This window comes from Pelophylax lessonae (genome assembly GCF_965119305.1).
Source record: "Pelophylax lessonae genome assembly, chromosome: 1".
NCBI classification, from domain to species: Eukaryota; Metazoa; Chordata; class Amphibia; order Anura; family Ranidae; genus Pelophylax; species Pelophylax lessonae.
Window position 1 is genome coordinate 586,352,108 of NC_138768.1, and position 19,266 is coordinate 586,371,373.

Consider the following 19,266-nt stretch of genomic DNA (forward strand, 5'->3'; position numbering starts at 1 on the left):
TGTACCAGATGATGTGTGTGTGTTTGCTGTTAACCGTACATTGTATACCCCTGTATGTTGTGGTCTTTAAGGTGCCAATCTAATAGTTTTTTAAAAACTATTGATGCTCCCTGCTGATACCACTGCTTGTGGAAGAGAATTCCACATCCTTACCGCTCTGATAGTAAAGAACCCTTTACGCAGTTTAAGGTGAAACCACTTTTCTTCTAGTTTTAATGAGTGGCCCTGTGCCTTATTAAATTCCCTTTCTCTGAAAAGTTTGTTCCTTATGCTAGGGTCACCAGTACAATATTTGTACATTGATATCATATCCCCCCTCAATCGTCTTTTCTCCAGAGAGAATAAGTTCAGTGCTTGTAGTCTTTCCTCATAGCTGATGTCCTCCATTCCCCTAATTATTTTTGTGGCCCTTCTCTGGACTCTCTCCAGTTCCAGCACATCCTTCCTGAGGACCGGTGCCCAGAACTGGACAGAATACTCCAGATGTGGCCGGACCAGAGTCTTGTAGAGTGGGAGAATATATATGTATATATTGCATTTAAATATAATTTTTTTTTTTTTTGTTCTTTTTCTGATGAGATATTCAGCTTTGGGCAATTACATTATTAAATTAAGAATTGATGCTACAGTCCAGATGTTTAGATGAAAAGTGTCCGTAAATGAAATAGACGATATATGAAAAAAGTTTCCAGAACTGTATTTCCCAGGAGACATGCCAGGGATTTGCTGCTATGCAGTCTGAATAGTGTTGAAAGCCAACATCATGTCACATTTTGTGTGCGGTTTCCAAAGAGCAATGCAAGCGTGACGAATGGGACAGAGACTGCCATTGTGGTGGGGACACACCTACAATATTCAACCTGTTGTTTGTACACGGACATCCATGAGACACAAAAGACAAGCCGGACAGCAGAGTTAGGAGTAGGGACAAGGCAATATTTTCATGTTTTTTTTTTTATCTTTAATTTATCTACATGTACTTGTAGAAGCTTCACTATTACCTTTCAAATAAATCTAATTATCAGATGGGTAAATAATACAAAGTGGGCTCAGTAAATCATGTATTTAAAAAAGTATACCAATTTTTAAAAAAAATGTGCCGCCTATTAGGTTACAGATTCAAACAGGGTGGAATCCTTTATTTATAATAACCATCTATAATAAACAATATATTATAATAACCATCTATAATAAACAATATATTATAATAGCCATCTATAATAAACAATATATTATAATAACCATCTATAATAAACAATATATTATAATAACCATCTATAATAAACAATATATTATAATAACCATCTATAATAAACAATATATTATAATAGCCATCTTTAATAAACAATATATTATAATAACCATCTACAATAAACAAAAAGGCAGCACCAATGGCTAATAAATACAGTCCCAAAAGAGAGTATTTGAAGAAAGTAAGATGGGAAAGGCCCTCCAATCACCAGTAGATAAGTATAGAGTGCTTCATCAATCACCACGTGACAAATAAAAACTGCCTACCAGATGAAATTGACCCTCATATTATAAAGCGGTCAAAAATGGCAAGATCGAATCAGATGTAAGCGGCTGATGAGGATGTGATGGTATGATGACACATGGGACCTCTGATGATGTCATTATGTGACAACACGTGTTCCTGTGGGACGATTAGCACGCTCACTATACTGTGGATTTTGAATACTGTATCCGGCATATATATACTTGTTTTACTACCTTTTATGTAAGTGCAACTTTTATTCAATAAATACTGTAAATTTGGAATGTACTGCACAATTTTAGTATTTTCGCTCTGAGGTGTTGTTGTTCTGAGAAGGAGGAGGGAGGTCCTATGTGTCATCATATCATCACATCCTCATCAGCCGCTTACATCTGATTTGATCTTGCCATTTTTTTTTTTTTTTAACTTTTTTTTAACTAAGATTTTTATTGAGAAAATATAAAAGGTAAGTACAGAGAAATGTCCATAAATATAAAGTTACAACAGCGAGTCAACAACATGCAAAAAACATTACATACAGATGCCTGGATATGAAAATACAAAATTAGGAAAATACCATTTGGCGCCTAAGCCACTGGAGCAGCTGATAAGTCTATCTCGACAATATTTCTGCAAGTTACCTAGAAGGCATGGGAGGACTACCTTCTTCAACGTGAAAAACACTAAGAAGAAAGGTCCTGGCGACCGAAAACACCAGGCAAGAAAACAGGAAAAGGGGAGAACAAAAGATGAGGGGAAAAACAAATATGAAAACCCCATTTGCCTATTGATAAGAGTCGTTACTACCACCATTTTGAAAAGTCTCAAGAGAGAGAGTTAACAATTTATATTTTGTGTGATCTTGCCATTTTTGGGCATTCTGTAATATGAGGGTCAGTTTCATCTGGTAAGCAGTTTTTATTTGTCACGTGGTTATTGACGGAGCACTCTATACCTATCCACTGGTGATTGGAGGACCTTTCCCATCTTACTTTTATCAAAGTTCCGGTCAGTCATCCCACGTAAATAACATAATTAGAAAATGGCGATCTAGACACATCCAGCTCCAGTGCTATAAAGGTGCGTCACTTGCGTATGCAAATGATCCCCTGAAGAAGCCATGTGACCGGACGTAGCGTAACGCGTAGGGTAGAGCACCGGAAGTGACGTCGGAAAGCGGAAGTAAGGTCCGTGGATAAGCTGTACTCATACAAAGGCTTAAGAATCTTCGTTTCTATGTGAGTGTAATATATTGTATTTAAATAAATGATTTTATTATGGCAATACTGCACTATGTAAGCACCTTATTTTGAGATCCGCGGAAAGTCCAGAGGGCATTCACCCCGATCCAGATAAGAGGCTATCACCATCCCCTGATTGTGGAGCGAGTAAGGAGAGGAGTTGAATAGGAGATCCACATAATTAAGAGGCGCATTTTCATACATATTGAGGTGAGTGGCTGGCACACCCTTAGGGGTTTTAAGGATTGAGAAGCACCCCTTACTATCACTTGGTGAAAGGTGGCGGTCTAACACCTGAAAAAAAGGAGGAATACCGCTTATGCGGGTTTAAATTTTTTGGGACACTTCAAGCACTTTTTATAAAACCTATAAGCACCTTATGTTAAGTCTGTTTAAAAATAATATGCACTTGTGTATTTATTGAGCACTTGACACTTTACTCTGTCACCTTATAAGTCCATTTGAAGTATCAGTTTTAGAGTAAGATTGTTCCCTTTATTATATCAGCACTGGTGCACTTTATATTTATATATTGAGGATGTTTTCATTAATATTTTGAATCATTTTGGAGTCACATATACGAGTGTGAAATTTAAACGGATATTATTTAATTATCTGAGCACCATCACAGAGACTTATTTATTGATTTGGAAGTTTTCATCCAATATTTATTTGAACACTATCACACTATATTCACTATTTAGTTATACCTTTATACTATTTCCCTGAAGCGCGGTACCTCCCCCCTTTAATTACATGAAAAACACTAAGAAGAAAAGTCCTGGCGACCGAAAACACCAGGCAAGAAAACAGGAAAAGGGGAGAACAAAAGACGAGGATAAATAAATATGAAAACCCCATTTGCCTATTGATAAGAGTCGTTACTACCACCATTTTGAAAAGTCTCAAGAGAGAGTTAACAATTTATATTTTGTGTGATCTTGCCATTTTTGGGCATTCTGTAATATGAGGGTCAGTTTCATCTGGTAAGCAGTTTTTATTTGTCACGTGGTTATTGACGGAGCACTCTATACCTATCCACTGGTGATTGGAGTACCTTTCCCATCTTACTTTCATCAAAGACTCTCTTTTGGGACTGTATTTATTAACCATTGGCACTGCCCATTTTTTTTATTGTTAATGTACTGGGTGTGTAACCTTACCTATAGTGCTGGCTGCATTCTTTTTTAAACTCGTTAATATTTATTTGGGTTCCAAGTGCAGATATTTCCCCTTTTTCCAATTCCTATAATACCCATCTGCCCTTACTAATTGGTATAAAGCCACATTTAATTCTTGATGTGGGGGATAGGTTTTATTTTACACGAGGCACAAACATTTTGCTACACTTAAAGCTTGAAAGAATCTCACGCATTCACCATCATTGCACCAGCTGATAAACATTTATGCGGGTAGAAAATGAAAGTGTTACTAAACCCACAACAGTAAAATCAGTGTGAGTGTATATAAAGTAACCAATAGGGGAGAACTGTACTATCCAGATGTTGGTATTCTTAGTATAATGGTAAACAAGCCGGTGGATATAAGAGACCATTTATTGGAAAATGTCAAAGTTAAAATACAATTGAAGTCAATAAAGCCAATAAAAACTGTTGCTGTACCAGACCAGTATATTCCGATGATGATTGGTAATGACTGCTGGGTCCACTGGGTGAACTGTAGATGATGGAGTACAGGTCAGAGGAGCAGTATACAAGCGCATGCGTATAAGCGTATTGATAAAGCGCAGAGACAAAATCTCCATCCAAAATAGGTATTTTATTTTTACTTAAAGCGAAGTTTCACTCATCTGTTTCCCCCCCCCCCCCGGTGCCATTTGGCACCTTTCGGGGGGGGGGAACAGGTACCTGTTTTTGACAGTTACCCTTCCGTGAGACCCCGCTGCGGCAAGGTCCCTCCCTTAGAAGTTCCGCCCCCCACCTCTTTCCTCTGCCACCAGGCCAGTTAGAAAGTGCAGCCAAAAGACTATACTGCCCATCTCCCTTACCACGAATGGCAACGGCAGCACCCAAGAGCCAATCTGAAAATCCGCTGGGGGGGGGGGACATAGCGGGTAAGTGTCCTAATATTAAAAGTCTGCAGCTACAGTATTTATAGCTGCTGACTTTTAATTTTTTTTGTGGGGGGGGTGGAACTTCACTTTAAATGAGCCTATGGTACAGGACCAGTTTATAACAAGGGATGTTACCAGGTCTGTACTTAAAGTGTTACTAAACCTAGGACCCTGCATCCATGGTCACTTACAGTACACAGAACATGGAAATGCAATTATTTTAGTAAATATAAAATGCTAAATACCTCTATATTTAGTATTAATATTTCTCATCAGCAGTATATAGTAGTCTTGTGATTTCTATCAGTGTCCAGCAGAGCACTGGTTAAAGAATGTAGGAGGGGTTTTCATTCTCCCCTGATAGGCCTATGAGGCTGCAGGATCCCTGACCCTCTGTCTGCACAGTGCTGATTGGCCCTGTACTGATCACATGCACCCTCCCAAGAAAAAAAAAAAAACCTCTCTAGCAATACACATCAAAATGAGCATGTGCAGCTTGTCCCCAAGGCTCTGTGCTCAGGAAATTATTTGGAAACTGTGAAAGAAGGACAGGATCAAACAGCCTTTTTACACAATGGGAATAATTGACTTCTTAGGTTCCACAGTGCGTATAACAAGCATGCTTTACTGCATATACAGACTTACCCTGAAAATAAGACCTATCTCTGTTTTCTAGGATGGCTGCAATATAAGCCCTACCCCGAAAATAAGCCCTAAGTAAAATCTTGCTAAAATCATGTAATCCACGCTATAAAAGGATTATAAAATGTCCAGTGTGTGTCATTATGTATCATTATTGTAGAAAATACCTTATTTACAGTGCCACTGGGCGCTCATGTGACCCACCAGAGCTCTCCTCCTCCAGGCTGATGTCAGCAGCTCCTCCCTCGGCAGTGCTCGGAAACGTGGCTGACGTCAGTGAGGATCCCGGCATCTCCCTCGGCAGTGCTCGGAAGCGGGGCTGACGTCAGTGAGGATCCCGGCATCTCCCTCGGCAGTGCTCGGAAGCGGGGCTGACGTCAGTGAGGATCCTGGCATCTCCCTCGGCAGTGCTCGGAAGCAGGGCTGACGTCAGTGAGGATCCCGGCATCTCCCTCTGCAGTGCTCGGAAACGGGCCTGACGTCAGTGAGGATCCCGGCATCTCCCTCGGCAGTGCTCGGAAGCGGGGCTGACGTCAGTGAGGATCCCGGCATCTCCCTCGGCAGTGCTCGGAAGCGGGGCTGACGTCAGTGAGGATCCCGGCATCTCCCTCGGCAGTGCTCGGAGCAGAAAAGAAGAGCTTCAGCGGGGCATGTGAGCGCCCAGCGGCGCTGTAAATAAGGTATTTTCTTCAATGTTACATAAAGACACACACTGGGCATTATATAATCAATTTACAGGGCAGATTAAATGATTTTACAAGGACTTTAACTAGAGTTTATTTTGGGGAATACAGAGATGGGGACTCCTGAGCTGACAGGGAGGGAGAGGGGGAGAGAAGACAGGGGACACATAAGACATCCCCCAAAAATAAGCTCTAATGCATTTTTTGTAGCCAAAAGTACTATAAGACGGGCTTATTTTCGGGGAAACACGATATTAACCTCAAAGCTGCCATTGTTTCAGTCATTTTGTTTCTTCAGCACCTGTTATTCCTATAATCTACATTTTAAGTTGGGTTGTTCAGATTTCAGTTGCTCAGGTGTAACACACATGCACTGTGCTGTAATAATAACCCCAAGGAAAGCTGATTATTTCTTATTTTTATGTGCCCCCTCTAGTTGCTTGACTTGCATTCGCCACAAGTCATTTACATAATGAATGTGTCTACTCAGTTTATAAATGGTGGTAATGACATAGGGTGGATACTTTGTCATGCGTGTGAATGCAAGCACAGCAACTGACACTAAATCATGCTCCATGCAAGTTAGAGATCAGTCAAAAGGTAATCTGAGTAATAAAGGCTATGGGAGGATTAACTAATGCAGGGTAATTTGACATCTAGGAAGTATAATGTTCACCACTATTATTTTGCTTAGAGATTAGGAAATCTCTAAAACACAAGTTTCATTTTTTTTTTGCAAGACTAGAGACATACATAGACCTAAGAAACTCATATGATTAATGATAAGTCAGCATCAGACAAGGCCGTGGGGTTGATTTACTAAAACTGGAGAGTGAAAAATCTGGTGCAGTTGTGGATGGTAGCCAATCAGCTTCTAAATGCAGCTTGTTTGAATAAGCTTTGATAAAAACAACCTGGAAGTTAATTGGTTACCATGCAGAGCTGCACCGGATTTTGCACACTCCAGTTTTAGTAAATCAACCCCAGTTTCTTGATAATTGCTCAATAAAGAACACTTACTTTTTTCATTTTGAAGTCAAGGGATCTGCTAACATGTTGGCAGACATACAGTAGGTGCCAGCATATTATGTTTACGCATGTATTTTTCCCACAATTTTCCATCATCATCGACCTATTCTAATACTGTTGATACTGTTTAATATTTTCCCCCTGCTGTAGCTAATTGGATCATGCTTTGCTGGGATTTTTCGTCTTCCCCTGGATCAACTGTGGGTATAGATTTGTGTATATGGGATTGTATGAATTTTTTTTTTTTTTGGTTGAATTAGATGGACTTGTGTCTTTTTTCAACCTGATTTACGATGTATGATCCAAAAGAAAGCAAAATGATAAAATGAATAAGTCATGAGCCAAATTATAATTTTGATTAAAGTGATTTAAGTCTTGTTTTTAATAAATTTGCACAGAGCAGTCTGGATCCTTCTCTTCTCAGGTCCCTCTTTGGTTCTCCTGGCCCCTCCCTCCTGTTGAGTGCCCCCCACAGCAAGCAGCTGGCTATGGGGGCAACCGAGCTGAGTCACAGCTTTGTGTGTCCATTCAGACTGGCTGATTGACTTTGATTGACAGCAGCTAGACCCAATGGCACCGCGCTGCTGTCTCAGCCAATGAATAAGGGGGCAGCTGATACACTGCTACATTAAAGCTGGATCTATATGGGGCACAGGTAAGTATTAGGGGGGCTGTGGTGGGGGATGCTGCATACAGAAGGTCTTTTATCTTAATTCATAGAATGCATTAAGATTAAAAAACCTTCTGCCTTTACAACCAATTTAGGGAATTATCCTTCTAAGCCCAATAATTGGATCTATATGGGGCACAGGTAAGTATTAGGGGGGCTGTGGGGGGCTGCTGCATACAGAAGGTCTTTTATCTTAATTCATAGAATGCATTAAGATTAAAAAAACCTTCTGCCTTTACAACCAATTTAGGGTTTTATCCTTCTTAGCCCAATAATTAGAAGAACAATTATTTTCATGTTTAAATTGCTTAACTGATAAATCCTGGTAAAAAAATTAAAAAGCATCCAATCCACAATTATACTTATGGCTGTATACCTCTCCTTTGGCAGATAATCTCACCTTTTAAAGAAGAACCAATACTACAATAATACCAGGTAAGATGTGCCTTACCCTGGACCCAACACAAAAATTGTTCATTACTGCAAATTTCAAACCCATATTATTCTTCGAAAAACCAAGGTTGCAGTGAATCTGAACCTCTTCCCCACCAATGAGTTGTTGGAGACTATCTATCAGGGGAGGACTGGGCCAGGGGGCAGGGGGGCAATTGCCCCTGGGTTGCTCTAATGTCCCATAAAAAGGCTGCACCACTTCTGTCACAGACATACCTAAAGGATTCCTGATGAAGGGAAGTAAAAGGTCCCCGCCGCCTTTCCATGCCCCACTGGAGACTCTCCTCCCCCAGCCAGTCCCGACCAAGCTTTCCCAGCTCCCCCCAACCAGCCTCCGCTGGCAAGTTTGGGAACCCGGATTTGGCTGGTGAGTAGAGAGTACCTGTAGAGGAGCTTCAGCATGGAATGAGGGTCAGGAGGAGACTGGGAAGAGGGAGAGTGGGAGGGGGGCCGAGTCGCTGCACCATGGGCCTCTGTTTTGTACTTGCCCCCTGGGCCGAAAGTTGCCAGTCAGCCCCTGCCATCTATAATAACCTTTGCCTTTTTTTAGCATGATGCAGCCCCAGGCTTTGAAACACTGTCAAATCAATGGCTTTTAAAGAACCTAGTTGTCCAAGCCAAAAAAGTTAAAAGCTCTGAGTACTCAGACCTCCAGCCTTCATTAAAATGCTGTCAAACATGGTGGGTGTCCAAGGGCGGAACTCTTTTTTGTGAGCATAACATCAATGAAGTGGCTTCCCTCCTCCCTACTGGTAGGCGCACGCTCCATAAGAAATCTTAACCTCAGCTTTTGTTTCATAAGTAAATAAGCAAAACTCACCGTTTCTCATTGCCAAACTCAAAGACTAGAACTGTCTTTATAAAATGTTGCCTATCTTTTAATTCATTGTACCCGTTATTAGTCCACTCTCTATTGTCCTCTACCTTATGGTTTATGCATTCTCTCCTGCTATGTTGTATTTGCATTTTGTCTCTGGAAATCTTTACGGCTTGGATAGAGTCAGATGCTTTTCAGGCCAGGAGGGTGCATAGGGGACATATCAATTTGAATGGCTTTTAACAGCATTCTCATTGCCATTGTACAGTAACTGTGTTCCTGAGCTGTGCGGTTATGTTTCCGATTCCCGGGAAGTTCTCTTTGCACCAGGGCGTGCCTTGAATCACATCAAAAGACCCCAGTCCTACAAAAGAAAAAAGAAACTCGAGTAGGCATGATCTTACAAAGACAGGCGGAGAGGGAGAGAAGAGAAAAGCCTGGACAGCATTGAATACTAAATGAGTCCAGCCAACCCCAGGAGTCCTTTAGCACTTACATTTGTCTTATTGTGAGAGGGTGAAGCTAAATCCTGCCTTGACACAAACTGTTCTTTGCCTTTGACATTGACACTGTACACATACAGACACAAGCTCACTTAAATAGATGAACACCAGCTACACTTACTTAACACTGGATAATTAGTCTTAAGTATTTCAAAGTTTCACTTGCCACTAAGTCTTTGAGAGCAAAACCACAAATATCACTACAGAACTGTCAAGATTTTTAAACTGTCATAAAGTTTAAAAATCTCAGTGGAATTTACCACATTTTATCTAATATTTTAGACATTTTTATGCTGTTAGGATCACTATCCAAGCTGTCATAATGTATTTTTTAGATCACGTATAAAATGATTGGAAGTACTGAATTGGTGGAGTTAGGAAGCATTTTGTTAGGTAAGGATTTACGCAAACACAAATCTATTTTACCTAGTGATGAGCAAATTGATTTACCCTAACTGGGATTAGATTGATCTAAATTGAATGGTTTAAAGTGATTTGCTCTTTTTTTTTAACCGTACCTAGGTCCCTTACCAGTGTTGGCATTTTGAGATAAGTGATCAGAAGAGATTATCTATGTAGCACAGGGCCTGTTGAATAGTGTCTTGATGGGCTAACCTGAATACCAGCACATGGTCACCTTTGGATAAAGTCCCTGGATCCCTCCTTGCTCCTGATGGCTCGTTACACAAATGAACAGTCTAGGGGTGTTGTTTTTTTTTTTGTTGTTTATTTGTGATTGGGATAGGCAAAGGGAATAGTGAGATACTCCAACTGAACTATTCACATTAGTTGAAGACTTCTATTTTCAGGACTTTCACATCAATTAGGAACAGCCAGGCTGTTAATCCACACTGCCACAAGTGTAGATAGGGTTAAGTAATTTGCTCTCTTTACTCTCTGACAAGACTACTTGGTGGATGATAATTTATCTTCAGGAGACTCTCACTAGCATCCCCTTTTCCCTGACACCCGTCCACTGACAATCCTAGGAGCAGGGGTGGCCCCCCTCAGGTCAGGACCCTTGACACGAAATTCTGTAATCACTGTACTGCAGAGACAGATCCTCCAGTGTCCCCCCTCTCAGTTAACGTCTCTGGACCTCCGGGTTCAGTTCCTCACTGCTACTCTCCAGGCCCTCAGGACGACCGCCTGAGGCTGATGGGCACCTCTACAGAGGAGGAGGCAGCCGCCCCCTCCCTCCGGGACTCCTTTATTCAGTCAAAAGTCCTCAAGCACATGTGCTCCTGGCTTTTATGCAGTATCCCAACATGCACCAAGGCACTTTCCCTCTGCCAATCATCAGGACTGTATCAAAAGCCCATGCCCCCATTCGTCAGGTTTCCTGTCGAACATGCCAACACTGTACAACATGCCTCCCTATTGGACCAGTGTGAAACATTCTCTAGACAGAATGAGTTGCATCCTGAGCACAATGAGCAGACCTCACTAACAGATCCTGCTCTCTGGTAGGCAGAAAACAATATAGATTTACCTGAAACTCTTCTGGTAAGTAGACAGAGCTCAAACTATACTTTCACACTAGCATCTACCTAGGAGGGTGCTACATTTACTAGTAAAGAGAATTATGGATAGATTTGCCCACAACCTGTGCTATTATGGCCATATTATGTAAAGAATTTCTTTATAAGGCAAAAATTTCACAAGTGTAAGGAATCACTTCCCCAGATCAACAGTTGACTCTCCTTGAAAATAAGCTTGGGATTCTCATTAGGTCCTCCTCCGGTCAATAGTAAGGATGGGGTGCCCATATTACAGGACAACTTTAAAGTTAACTCCATGCTAAGCAGACTACACATAAATACCTCAATATCAAAGTGGTATTGGCTCTCGACGGCCTAAAGGAGGAGAGCATGCTCCGCAAATGCGTCTCCGTAAGCTTCCCGCATCACCACCAGGAAGTGATGCCAGGATCCCAGGACACATGAGGCTCTGCATTCCACCAGCCAACGTGGAGCCCACGGGCACCACCGAGGCCGCCCCTCCGCACACGGAGGAACCCCCCTGCCTCTATTACTGGGACCCCCTGCCTCCACTACCAGGACCCTCTGCTCCAGTGATGCCCCAGATGAGAAATCTCAATTTCTTCATGATGTGCCTTTAACCCACCTGTCTGTGAGTGTACAGGGAGTGCAGAATTATTAGGCAAATGAGTATTTTAGAGGATTAATTTTATTATTGAACAACAACCATGTTCTCAATGAACCCAAAAAACTCATTAATATCAAAGCTGACTATTTTTGGAAGTCGTTTTTAGTTTGTTTTTAGTTTTAGCTATTTTAGGGGGATATCTGTGTGTGCAGGTGTCTATTACTGTGCATAATTATGTGCAACTTAACAAAAATCAAATATACAGTATACCCATTTCAATTATTTTTTTTTACCACTGAAACCAATATAACATCTCAACATTCACAAATATACATTTCTGACATTCAAAAACAAAACAAAAACAAATCAGTGAACAATATAGCCACCTTTCTTTGCAAGGACACTCAAAAGCCTGCCATCCATGGATTCTGTCAGTGTTTTGATCTGTTCACCATCAACATTGCGTGCAGCAGCAACCACAGCCTCCCAGACACTGTTCAGAGAGGTGTACTGTTTTCCCTCCTTGTAAATCTCACATTTGATGATGGACCACAGGTTCTCAATGGAGTTCAGATCAGGTGAACAAGGAGGCCATGTCATTAGCTTTTCTTCTTTTATACCCTTTCTTGCCAGCCACGCTGTGGAGTACTTGGACGCGTGTGATGGAGCATTGTCCTGCATGAAAATCATGTTTTTCTTGAAGGATGCAGACTTCTTCCTGTACCACTGCTTGAAGAAGGTGTCTTCCAGAAACTGGCAGTAGGACTGAGAGTTGAGCTTGACTCCATCCTCAACCCGCAAAGGCCCCACAAGCTCATCTTTGATGATACCAGCCCAAACCAGTACTCCACCTCCACCTTGCTGGGGTCTGAGTCGGACTGGAGCTTTCTGCCCTTTACCAATCCAGCCACGGGCCCATCCATCTGGCCCATCAAGACTCACTCTCATTTCATCAGTCCATAAAACCTTTGAAAAATCAGTCTTGAGATATTTCTTGGCCCAGTCTTGACGTTTCAGCTTGTGTGTCTTGTTCAGTGGTAGTTGTCTTTCAGCCTTTCTTACCTTGGCCATGTCTCTGAGTATTGCACACCTTGTGCTTTTGGGCACTCCAGTGATGTTGCCGCTCTGAAATATGGCCAAACTGGTGGCAAGTGGCATCTTGGCAGCTGCACGCTTGACTTTTCTCAGTTCATGGGCTGTTATTTTGCGCCTTGGTTTTTCCACACGCTTCTTGCGACCCTGTTGACTATTTTGAATGAAATGCTTGATTGTTCGATGATCACGCTTCAGAAGCTTTGCAATTTTAAGAGTGCTGCATCCCTCTGCAAGATATCTCACTATTTTTGACTTTTCTGAGCCTGTCAAGTAATTCTTTTGACCCATTTTGCCCAAGGAAAGGAAGTTGCCTAATAATTATGCTCACCTGATATAGGGTGTTGATGTCATTAGACCACACCCCTTCTCATTACAGAGATGCACATCACCTAATATGCTTAATTGGTAGTAGGCTTTCGAGCCTATACAGCTTGGAGTAAGACAACATGCATAAAGAGGATGATGTGGTCAAAATACTAATTTGCCTAATAATTCTGCACTCCCTATATTACTTCTTTACACCATATTAAAATATGTTGCTGCACTTAGAAGGCGCTGCGCTTTTTCCCTCTTGTCTCCCCCCCCCCCCCCAGATCACTTCTGTCTCTCCCGCCAGGAGCCACTATAGTGGACAGCTATCCTCTGACCCCCTTGGCTTTTTTCCCCTCCCCTACCTCCCCCCCCATGGTCCCCAGGACCAGTCCACACTGAGACTTCCACTTGCGCCAATTTACCATAAACTATTGCCCATATTACAGGACAACTTTAAAAGTTAACTCCATGCTAAGCAGACTACACATAAACACCTCAATACCAAAGTGGTATAGGCTCCCGCTGCTGTCAATCAAATCCAGTGACACGGGAGCTGGGGACGGGCCGAGTACTGCTGTCTGTGTCAATGGACGCAGCAGTGTGACTCGTAAGCGTGCCCGCATGAGTGCCTCCATGGAAAGCGGCTCTCTGTGGGGGCACCCGATGAAGAGGAGGAGCCTGGAGAGACGCTAAGGGACCCCAGAAAAAGAGGATCGGGGCTGCTCTGTGCAAATTCCTTGCACAGAGCTGGTAAGTATAACATGTTTGTTATTAAAAAGAAAAAAAATGAACCTTTACAATCACTTTGGGCTCATTAGAGCTTTTATTACCATTAATGTATCACTGTTCAGGAAGATGATTAGCTTCTCTAGTACAATATCTATTTCTATAATATCTAATCTGCAACAGAGAGACTTCAGCTCAATGCACACTTTGGGCTTGATTTACTAAGAGCAAATAGGCTTCCCCTTTCCCTTAGCATAGTGAATGTGGTGATAATTCACTTTGTAATGAATACCCAATTGTGTGCAAGGAGAGTAAAAGAACAATTTATTTTTGCTTGTACATGATTGGATGTTGGAAGTCAGCAGAGTTCCATTTTATTCACTAAGCTCTGGGGAAAATCCCTTTGCAAAGTGAGTAGCCCATTTGCCACCAGTAAATCAACCCCCATGTGAGTACATACAGTAGCTGCGACCAACAACAGTTCAGCCAGATTGGCACACATGAATGGCCGGCACTGCCACTGTTTATGTGGAACTGCCCATTCAAGGGCTGTGACTGACCATAGATGCAGACAGTTTTGCACCTAGGGCTGAGGTTTCTGATCATAACTAATCATTCAGTGTTTAGCAGTGTTTAGCTGCCTCTGAAAGCAGCAGCCCATTTGCCCTCATTTGCCCATCCTAATGAGGCCTTACACTAGCATTTGAATATAACCATTTAATAATAAATTGTATTAATGTTTTAATATGAAGGGATATTAGTGTTTAATATAACATAAAGACTTTTGACAGTTGACTAGTATCTTCGTGTAAAGAAATCTGTACAGCAGACCTAAAAGAGGGACATTTAAAGCGGAGTTCCGGCCACAAAATCGACATAATTGATTTTGGGCCATCCGCTTGCTCTTGGTCACCTGAAAAACAAATGGATAGTTATGATTTGTTTTTTGTTTACTTACCTTGTTATTGAAGAAAATATACTCACCTTTCTTCCACTTCCTCCCTCTGCAGCTGCGGCCCGCGCCGTCACTTCCTCTTTGCATTGATTCCTGGGAGCTGAACGTCATCGCTCCCAGGAATCAATGCGCCTGCACCGGCCCCACTCTCCACTTTGTCCAAAAATAAAATTAAAAATGTGCCTTTATTGATAATTTAAAGACAGATAGGGGTTGATTTACTAAAACTTAAGAGTGGACAATCTGGTGCAGCTCTGCTTCCATTTTTTTGCCAAAGCTTAACGCCATGCCTTCCTCGCCACTTTTACCCCCTTTCTGCCCAGGCCATTTTTCAGATTTCAGCACTGTCGCACTTTGAATGACAATTTCGCAGTCATGTGACACTGTACCCAAACCATCATTTTTTTTTTTTTTTTTTTAGACAGATAGCGATTTCTATTGGTGGTATTTAATTACCACTGTGGGACCGGAAGACCGAAAACTTTGAAAAAAAAAAAAACATTTTACTTATGTTATAAAATTTTCTAAATAAGTACATTTTTATCCCTAACTGCTGCTGATGAGGCTGCACTGATTGGCCCTGATAGGCTGCATGATGAGCACTGATAGGCTGCACTAATGGGCCCTGAGGCGGCACTGATGGGCACTGATGAGGAGGCACTGATGAGGCTGCACTTATATGTGGCACTGATGTGCACTGATAGGCAGAATAGATGTGCATTGATAGGTGGCACTGATAGGCGGCCCTGATGGGCACTGATAGGCAACACAGATGAGCACTGATAGGCTGCACTAATGGGCACTGAGGCAGCACTGATGGGCACTGATGGACACTGATGAGGCGGCACTGATGGGCACTGATGAGGCTGCACTTATATGTGGCACTGATATGCCCTGATAGGCGGAATTGATGTGCACTGAAAGGCGGCACAGATAGGAGGCACTAATGGGCACTGATAGGTGGCACTGATAGGTGGCACTGACAGGCAGCACTCATGGGCACTGACAGGCATCAATTATGAGCACTGATTGGCAGCGCTGATGGGCACTGATTGGCTGCACTGTTGGGCACTGATTAGCAGCACTTGTGGGCACTGTTGGGGCTGCACTAATAATCAGGACACTGATGATCAGTGCCCTTATTATAAGTGTCAATGTTCCCTGTGTGGATTTGCTTGTTATCAGCTCTCCTCTCCACATGCACTGTCAGCATGAGGAGGGGACTGCCGATAACCGTAAAATCCTGTTTACACTGTGATTGGACACAGCTCGTCACATGGTAAAGAGCCGCTGTGATTGGCTCTTTACCCTGATCTGTGGAAAGGGCGATTATGAGAGGACATCCATAGACGCCCTCCTGGCAATTGGAGCCCACGCTGTACCCATCTTTCTGTTATTGCGCGGGTGGTGAGGTGGGTAATTGAACAAGCTGAGGTTAGAAGCTGATTGGCTACCATACACTCTCCAGTTTTAGTAAACAGACCCCATAAAAGGATTTGTTTCTGAAAATAGCAGTCTGAACCTTCAAGTATTGATGGTTGGCTGTTGTAGGATTATGAATAAGGTTACACATCATCATACAGAGAAGATAGGGAGGAAGAGCAGATGAAATAGTGATTGTGTGTAGAGATCTAGTATAGGGTATTGAGTTTTTACACTGATGGACACATGTATAAAGAAGTAGGATAGAACAAAGTGTGTCTTCAGTCATCTCCCCCTCCCCTCTCCCTATCAGTCATCACAGTGGTGGAGGAAATGATGTGTGATTAGTAGTTAGCAGTGTCAGATGATGCTCTGGATGAAGGCACAGACATGCTTCCAGGAGAACGGTGCCCCCTGTAATCACATAGCTGGCTGTGTGTCCCCACAACCAATCGTCTATTTTGCTAACTGGTTGTTTATGTCATGCTAATGATGTCTTTCAGCAGTGTTATTTTGTTATCAGCCTTACAAATACATGTCACTGGACCTCACAAAGCACGACCAGCGATCCGAGCGCTCTGCCTTTGTAAAAGAAGACTGGAATGATTATTCATTCATTGGCTTTATCACAGGTGGAGAATTTGCTGGGAATTGTAGTGTTACATGAGGGCAGCAGGTGGTCTAATACAACAAGCTAAAGGGGGAATCACCACAAACTGCGATTATTCCACATAGTCTCCATATAGAAAATATTGAATTGTGGTAACTATATGTGATAAAGCTGAGGTTTAGGTATGGCAATTCATAGTTATGTATCACCCTCCTAGACAGGTGCTAGGTAAAAGCATCTGTTGCTCCTGCTGCTTATCAGGAGAGCCTGATCTGTTAGTTTTGCCTGTCACATGTTTTCAGGTGTGATTCACTGGGTCTGAGGGAGTGTCCCCACTGTATCCAATGAGGGAGCTTGTTGGACAGTGGAGGAAACCTAGCCAGTGACACCTCATGTTTTATGGCAGTCCCAGTGGGAGGGCATTCCTGCAATGCATCCTGGGATTGCTCATAAATACGGAGGGGGGGTATTTGGAATATCCCAATCATTCCCTTCTCCCATCCAAGTTCTCAAAAAAAACACAAAAACCAAAGCCACTGAACTGTTTCCTGACTGAGCCAAAACAACTCTGAAAAAGTTGAACTGTGTTGCTGTTGCTAATGGTAGCCCAGGGGAACTCGTATTCAGCAGCTCCCAAGGGGGTAGTGCTACAGTTACATCGGTCCAGCTTAGACCAGTGTAATTAAGCATGTGCCATACCTGTGGAATCCCCACGGAAGGTGCAGGTTGTGGGAGGCTGTCATACGATGTCCTCCCGTGATCAGGTGCGGTGCGCACTCACTGGGACGCATGGGCGGCAAGCCCTGTGATCACTGCCTTCTCTGGACACAGCTGATCACAGATTGGGGTAAAGACCCAATCAGTGGCTCTTTACCACATAATCAGGTGTGTCCAATCAAAGCTGATCACGGATGTAAACACAAGCCAGTTATCGGCATTCCTTTCCTCATGCTGGCAGCATGAGGAGAGGAGAAGAGAGCCGATAACTGGCTTGTGTTTACATCCATGATCAGCTGTGATTGGACACAGCTGATCACGGATGTCCTGATTATCAGCGCAGTCTTAATAGTGTCCCCCAGTGCTGCCAATCAGTGCCCACCAGTGTTGCCAATCAATGCTCATCAGTGATGCCAATCAGTACCCATCAGTGATGTCAATCAGTGCCCATAAGTGGCTCCTCATCAGTGTCACCTATCAGTGCTGCTTATAAGTTCCCATCAGTGCCGCCTACTAGTGCCCATCAGTGACGCCTACCGGTGCCCATCAGTGCCGACTACCAGTGCCCTTCAGTGCTGCCTACCAGTGCCCATCAGTTCCGTCTACCAGTGCCTATCAGTGCCACCTTTTAGTGCCCATAAGTGCCACCTATCAGTGTTTCCTATTAGTGCCCTTCTGTGCTACCTATCATTGCCCACCAGTACCACCTTATTAGTGCCCATCAGTGCTGCCTATCAGTGCAGCCTCATCAATGCCTTCTCATCAGTGCACATCTGTCCAGTCTATCAGTGCAGCCTCATCAGTGCCTCCTCATCAGTGCCTATCAGTGCAGCCTCATCAATGCACATTAGTGAAGGAGAAAAATTACCTATTTGCCAAATTTTAGAACAAACTATGAAAAAATGTTTTGTTTTTTTCCAAAATTTGACTTTTTTGTTTATTAAGCAAAAAAAAAAAAAAAAAAACCCAGTGGTGATTAAATACCACCAAAAGAAAGCTCTATTTGTGTGAAAAAAAAATAATAAACATTTCATATAGGTACAGTGTAGCATGACTGCGCAATTGCCATTCAAAGTGTAAAAGCACTGAAAGCTGAAAATTGGCCTGGGCAGGAAGGGGGTGAAAGTGCCCAGTAGGCAAGTGGTTAAAGAGGTTGTAAACCCCCAAGTACTGTTTTTACCTATAGGTAAGCCTATAACAAGGCTTACCTATAGGTACTGTAAATATCTCCTATCTCCTAACCTTGCATAGTTTAGGAGATATTTGCATTGCATGCAGCCGATGACGTCATCGGTGCATGCGCTCTGAAGGAACGACCACCCATGCCATTCCTTCAGAGCCCTGTGCCATGAGTGGCAGCTCCCATGCGATTGCGCGGGAGTGACATCACCCGGCTCCAGCCAGTAGCACAGTCAGAGTCCGCAGACCCGGAAGGAAGACAGGTGAAGATGGATGCGGCCTCCAGCAGGAACGATGCAAACTTTGTTTGCAGGTAAGTGTCATATAATGTGCTAGTATCCGCTGCATAATAGCACATTATGCATTTACTTTGCAGGCAACCAAAAATATATTTTTATTCCCAGGCTTTACTTCCTTTTTTAACTGAACAATGTCTAAGGTTGATTGTCCCCTCTGCCCTACTCCCCTGCTGGTCTACACTGGCACTTGATAAAAGGGAAGTGTACCCAGGCACACCTATGCTAACCAGCCCAC